At 47.6% G+C, this 6,847-nt stretch overlaps 1 long non-coding RNA gene across 1 annotated transcript; it reads right to left on the minus strand.

The window, feature by feature from the left end:
* Positions 1 to 3,900: 3,900 nt before the first annotated feature.
* LOC125728355 (uncharacterized) lies at positions 3,901 to 5,763 on the minus strand. The gene is made up of 3 exons (XR_007389042.1): positions 5,713 to 5,763; positions 5,412 to 5,533; positions 3,901 to 4,235 (listed from the first exon to the last, which is right to left on the minus strand). It is a non-coding gene; the product is annotated as an uncharacterized LOC125728355 (long non-coding RNA).
* Between the last annotated feature and the right edge of the window lie 1,084 nt (positions 5,764 to 6,847).

Raw genomic sequence — 6,847 nt, forward strand, 5'->3', positions numbered from 1 at the left:
ATTCAGAAGCCTCCAAAATCTCTCTTCTTGGCTGTGCATTCTGTGATTCTATAATCTTTCTCTGTATAAAAAGTCCACAGTGGGCAGGATTATTGTGTGCTGTTAGTCATTGACTGGCCCCACCCATTTATTTTGGTTATTGGTTACGTCCGTGCTTCCCCCGTTGGGCAGTGTATCCCTGCTTGGGTTCACCATAACCCCAGCTGGGTTCACACCTGGGCCAATTGGGCTACAGGAAGCCCCCCCCCCCCCCCCCAACAGTCTGTGCACTGGGGGGCAGCTTGGCTGTGGGCTCCACAGACGGTGATTATATACACATGGGCCTCGTCCAGCTGTGCCGACCCAAAATAGCCCTGCAATGTTGCAGATCCCCCCCCCATCGTATAGGGCAGTTTGGAAGGAGAGCCGGTCACATAGAAACGTAATATATCTATATTCTGCTCTGAGTGAAGGTCACCCCTGCAGAAAAACGGGACCGTATGTGAAACACTGACTGTAGTCCTGGTCTTTCTTCTTGGTTTGTCTGTGGGTGACTGCAGGTTCTTTACTGCGGTACGAACGGTGTGGGTATTCACGGATATTCACGGATGACTCGCAGAGCCGGACCTCCTCTAAGAGGCTTCAGATAACGAGCCAGGGGATCGTTTAGCAGCGATGCTGAGTGACAAATTAATTAGCCGTGTCAAAGTCTGCTGCTGTTTGAAGGCAAAGCCTTCATTAATATGCAGACTCGTTTATGTAATGCTGCACTTTCCAGGCAGAAATTACAGCCGGGATTTGGGGCTAAAATGTACCTGTAAATGCTGATCACATCCGCCCATGTGACTGCTGAGTGAAGGGCGGATTGCGGCAGCAGCGGCCGGTTCAGCAGACGACAGGAGCACCTGGGCACGTCTCCCCAGCACCGGCAGTGAACGGGCCCACTTCTGCAGAAGTCACTCGGAACTCGTATTCATTGTTCCCCCCACGACATACACACATGCACATGTTTGTAATTATATCTTTGTGGGGACTCTCCATTCTATGGATCAGAACCTTAATCCCAACATGACGACCTTAACACCTACCCAGCCCTAACCTTAACCATAACCTTAACCTTAACTATAACCATAACCTTAACTATAACCTTAACCATAACCTTAACCATAAGTACCCAAGTAAAGTATGAGACTTGTGCAGTCACAGATTTTTATAAAATTATAACAGTTCCAGAACCTGTACCTACTCCTAGGTAGTTCGAACACAAACTACTGGGGAGACCCTTACAGGCATAGCTTGCTGATTGGTTAATGCTTACAGCCATCACTTGCTGATTGGTTAAGACTTACAGCCATAGATTGCTGATTGATTGCTAATTTGTAAGTTACCTGGAAGTGCAGAACGAAAATTGAGCAGTTGAAATTATTTTTGTAGTTCAATTAGCATTAATTTGATCCGCTGGCCAGATTAAATAAGAAGCATAACGATGTACGTTGTATAAGTAAAATATAAACAAAAGGCTGTGTCCCATTTTAATCATGATCGATCTCCCAATAACTAACAAATTACTTACGAAACAGCTTATTTTCCCTCTGTTGTTTTGTCATAGCGGCGTAGTTTCATATGAAATTGTGTGAAGTTTAACCTGAGAGCTTTTTGCGTCTCCTGTGCTTATTCATCATAAAAGTCCCTGTTCTGTCTTGCAGTATGAAAGCGACACACAAAAGTTACCGATCCTGATATACCAGGGACTTGGAACCAGGGACCAGGTTCCGGAACTTCAGTCTTAAAGTGCCTCATGTAATTTATACATGACACACGCACGCACGCACACACAATGATAGAAAAATGTATCTGATTTGCCAGATTCTCAAGTGATGGGGGGGGGGGGGTCAACCTTTTCTCACTTGGAAGGCTCCTGGAACTGCTAGGCGTGGAATTATGACGAAGACCGTCGGCGTGATGGGAGAGATAACTGAGAGCCAAAGGTATGCAGAGGGGTGGGGCCACAGGGCCAGGACAGCTGAGAACTGATTGGTTCCTGGAGTGCTCCCTCCCCTGCCACACCCCCGATTCAAAACTTATAATAACAGGTTCAGCCACTCTGTATGAATCATGGCATCTCTTATGCCCCCTACTGTAAAGAATGCTAGACACGCCCCTGCAGAGAGCCAAGGAGATATGAAACAGGTAATTATAACATCCCCAGTGGCACTCTCTCCTGTGATTGGCTGTGTTTTCTTCCTGCCAGTGGAAGCTTTCCCCTGTCAGCTGTAGTAAATCTGTAAGACCCCGGCATCCCCTCACATGGTGCCATTTATGAGGAATTTCACTATTAGTTAAGGAGCATCGGTAATGATATTTCATAGTCCCTTAACAAGTCGCTATAGCCCCCCCCCCCCCCCCCCCCCCATCCCTCATTCGTTCTAATATTTTCCATCTGCAGTCATGCCAGGAAAGGTCCATCAGATCTCAGACTTAATCATTTGTAGCCCTCAGTTTGGCAGCCAAATAAAATGATAGTCTTAAAAGTACCTTATAAATTAATAATAATATCTCATAAATCTTAATCAGTCATTTTCACCATGCAGTGCAAAATATTTCATGGCGATTTCATGCTCATTTAAAAAATCGGACATCTTGACATCCTCTCCCCGTGTTTCTTTATTCAGTACCAATCGCACCTTTAGTCTCGATAAGAAATTCATTTATGATAATGTAGGTTAACGGAGGTGAATGTGATCGACACACTGACTGATGACCCAGATGTAGAAGGTGTCAGGTTCTGATTGTGGGAATGGAGAGTCTTTGAGGTGCCGCGGTGTCATTACTGTAACGCTCAAAGTCCGGCAATGAACATAGTGAATGGTGCCACTTCATCACGATTTACACCAAGGTCACTGGTACCTGTGTGTGTGTGTGTGTGTGCATTCAGTCGCTCCCAGCATTCCGACAGACTTTCATCTTTACCGAGGCGGTAAAACGAGACTGACGTTACCGCTGAGCGGTGGTCTCCGTCCGCTGGGGTGTGAGAGCACCTCCAAATCCAATGAATATCATTTTAGGTTTGCGGGGGTGTGGGGGGGGGGGGGTCACTTCAGTGCTAACACTGAACTGCCATGATTAGAGCAGTACAACGAACAGCACATGTCCCACGAAAACTGGAAGGGGGGGGGGGGGATGATGACCCCACAACTGATGTTAAGAAGATGAACTTTATTTATCTGGGGAAAATTATTTTGCATTTGGGGGGGGTTCTAAGGATTCACAGGGCCCCCTTAGTGACGGGGGTCCTAAAATATTTGTAACACAATTGGATTGGTCTAGGTGGGGGGGTCCCAATATGATATGTTTTCATCGGGCCCAAAATCTCTAGCGGCACCCCCCGCATGCAAACGCTGCAAGGTAGGTAAAGTACAGGCGAGCAGACACAGTGCAAAACAAATGGCAGGACAGCACGGGTAGGGCAGACATACACGCGTGCATGGAAAAGCTCAAAAAGCACACACTGCACTAACATCCTTAAGCAGAAAGTGCTGAATGTCTCAAAACACTGGAGTGGAGAGGTTTTGTGATGAGCAGTGTGATTTTCTGGGGTTTGCAGCCTCACTGCAGGCTGCTGTAGAGGGCGCAGTGAACAGGCTTTCTGAACGGGTGGGGTGGGGTAACTGCAGCCAGTCTGGGGACCCCACATTCAGGGATGCTGTGTTGCTCTGTGTGGGGGTGTGTCACGCCGCCCCGCTCCTGCGAGGTCTGTCTCACTGTGTGGCTCCACGCGTATGAATATTTCATACGTTGCATTCTCGTCTGTGGTTCCTCTTCCCCCCCCGGCTGTCGTTGGACTGAGGGGGTGAATTTGCACCCTTAGTCATCCTCTGCTCTCAGCCGCCAGACGCGCATTCAATGCAAGGGCTTGTCATGCTTTATTCATCCGTTATAAGGGGATTAGGCAGCGCTGATGTGAGCGGTTTTCGGGCCCTGACGTCTGAATTGTTAAATGTCCTCAGATACCTTCTGGGAAGAGGCGAGGGGCGCCCCGGCGATACTGACGGCCATCGGCGTTGCATCTCGTCTTTAGAATTTGAGTTTAAAGCAGAAACATTGTGTGGCAAATCGCAACTGGCACTCAATCTGAGAGATACACAGAGCCGTCGCTTCCCATGATGCACTTGGTGCCGCATTCCATGGCCTAAGTCGTGATTCCCCGTCTCATCGCTGGCCGATGCCGTGTCCCGTGGTCGTTTCTTTGTTCATCTCTGCAGAGAAGACGTGATTTTTATTTATTTGTTTCTTTTAGGATCAGAGCATGGCGGCGCTCGGCTCCCGCTCATTCCCAGAGCCGACGGCAGGCCGCCGGTAAATGCTAATGAAACCCCCCCCCTCCTTCCCCAGCCTCAGGGGAGTCCTAAAAATGCTGGGCTGCCTTCCCGTTAGGCGGGGGGGGGGGGGGGGCAGCAAAGCCAAGTGTGCTACAGTTCTATCTGAAAGGATGATAAAATTATACAGAACAGACACAGGATCATAAAACACGCTGGTATTAAATTGTGGCTGATAGGAATCCCAGGCATGCACTCCAACCACCACGAAATCATGATATTATTTTAAAGTGTGATTCCAGCCATTTGTCACGTGACACCCGCACAGCGAGTTCAAACGATTCCAGGCTATATTTCCCTATGATCCAATTCCCTATTGTTCCTCCACCGACAAGATGCTTGTCGGCGATATCGGAGATGTGAATGTGTTTGGATCATGCTTATATTTACTGCTTTACCAGGTTTTCTTCCCATTGTCTTTTTCTGCTCCATTCGTCTGTCCCAGTAGCAGCTGATGGAGTCCAGTCAGCGCAGGGCCGAGCTGCAATTGCTTAGCTAGTCTACAGTGGGAAAGGAACTCTCTGCAGGTCCACCACCCCCCAGTAAACTCCTATATCCCAACCCCCCCCCCACTAAAAAGTAATTTGTCATCAGTCTAGCCGCTTCTGCTCCTTCACCAGGAAGTGGTTAGCCGTCTAATGTGAAGTTTGCTTACAAACACATTAAATCATCACTAAATGGCTGTTCGGTGGCAACCTTTATTAATTTATGCATTAATATTTAGCAGATGTATTAATGCATTAAAAAGCTTGTTGTTTTGTGATTTATACATTACCGCAAATGGCTTCCGGTTGTGCTTTTGTTAATGAAAGCCTATAAATTTTACGCTTTTATAACCCAATGGTATAATGAAATGTATTTTTTAAAGAGTAACATGCGCGTTTGTGCGTGGCAGCAGATAGGATGGGAGTCTGGCAGGCATCCCGCTTCCTACGGGGGGGGGGGGCACAGGGGTTGGGTACCCAACACCACAGCTTTTCCCGCTAAATGGGGAGTAGCACGGCTCTATTCCGATCCCCTCAATGTGCATTTAAGCGTGAAATAACAGCTGTTTACCAGCTTGCCGTCCATCCCAAACACCTTCCAGGCAGTCGCTCCACCAGAGAAACTGTCCTGCTCGTTATCGCAGCAGCTATGTCATTCACTCCGGACCAGAACCGAGCAGAGACCGATTTGCTCTGATGAAAAAGAAAAACAAGTAGGGGATAAAACGGGTTTTCTCCAATTAGCGTAAGTGTATGAGACTACAAGGCAGCTGAGACATTTAAATGTTGCACAAATTTGAGCAACAAATGAAGCACAGTGGGCGTGTCCCACAACGCACACGCGTTCCAACTCTCATTACACCAGATGGCACCTGATTGGGTGGCTGGCATCAATATGTTTAATCCTCTCGGAATTCTAGAAGCTTCCTAGGCAACGCTGACAGAAGATCGAATGCGGCACTGCCGAATGCCGGGCGGCCGACTGAAGCCCTGCCACGCTTAAGACGGCGGGGAAATGACGTGAGGAGCGGTTAGGTATTCAAGAAATGCTGGCACTCAGCCCTCCAGAGACGGCAACTGTTGAAATAGGCTACCGTCGACCATGTGACCCGCGCAGGAACGCTCCAGTAAATGTCACGCAGGCGTGTGCGGGGGTCCAGCGAGGGACAGCTGTGTGCAATCTTGCATTTGGTGAATATTCCGCAAGTCTGCAGAGGGTCTACAGCCGCTGACAGACTCAATAACCTTTTATCTCAAAGGGCCTTTTATTGAATTATGTAACGGCGACTCCAATTCTGCTGTCAAATCCCTGTCAGTGAGTCCATTACAATATAAAACCATTCTGAGTAGGTTTAGAAGATGCATCTTTTAGTACAATATCTGAACCAAGTGGATTGTGTTATACTGGAAGGTTTCATCAGTAATTAAGACTCTGTTTCCTTTATAAACATGTATTAGTTACTAATTTATGTGGCCGGATTCCATTCTTTCTGTTAATTCTGAGCTGGAAGGCGCTTTGAAGGAAACCAGACAATGGCTCTCGGCGCAGTGCAACCAGTGCGGTGCAGTGCACGAGAGCCCTGCTACATACTTTAAACGGTGTCTTCATAATTCTGCAGAGAAATGCATAGCCAGCCCTGTATATACACGGAGATTAACAGAATACTTGATGCGGTCTTGCTGCGCTTTGCAAAATGAACTGCGGCTCCCTCTGTGCTCTGTTTCATCTGAGATTTTGCGAATTTAGGCACGTAATTGTAAATGATAAAATGTAAAAACTATTTTAGTAACCAACAGTTTGAGCTCTTGAGAAATGATGCAGTGGTGAAATTTTGGGGTTAAGCCCAGTTTTTAGGGAGTAAAACACTCGGACGGTCTTATGGCTTCATTTCCAGGCCAGGAGTCCGGGTGGAATCACCCTTAACCTCAACATTCCAGGCAGGAACATGGAGGCAGGTTGGTCACAACTGACCATGAACTGGACTCAAGCAGACAAGAGAGAGAGAA

The sequence above is a fragment of the Brienomyrus brachyistius genome, unplaced genomic scaffold (genome assembly GCF_023856365.1).
Source record: "Brienomyrus brachyistius isolate T26 unplaced genomic scaffold, BBRACH_0.4 scaffold253, whole genome shotgun sequence".
Lineage (NCBI taxonomy): Eukaryota > Metazoa > Chordata > Actinopteri > Osteoglossiformes > Mormyridae > Brienomyrus > Brienomyrus brachyistius.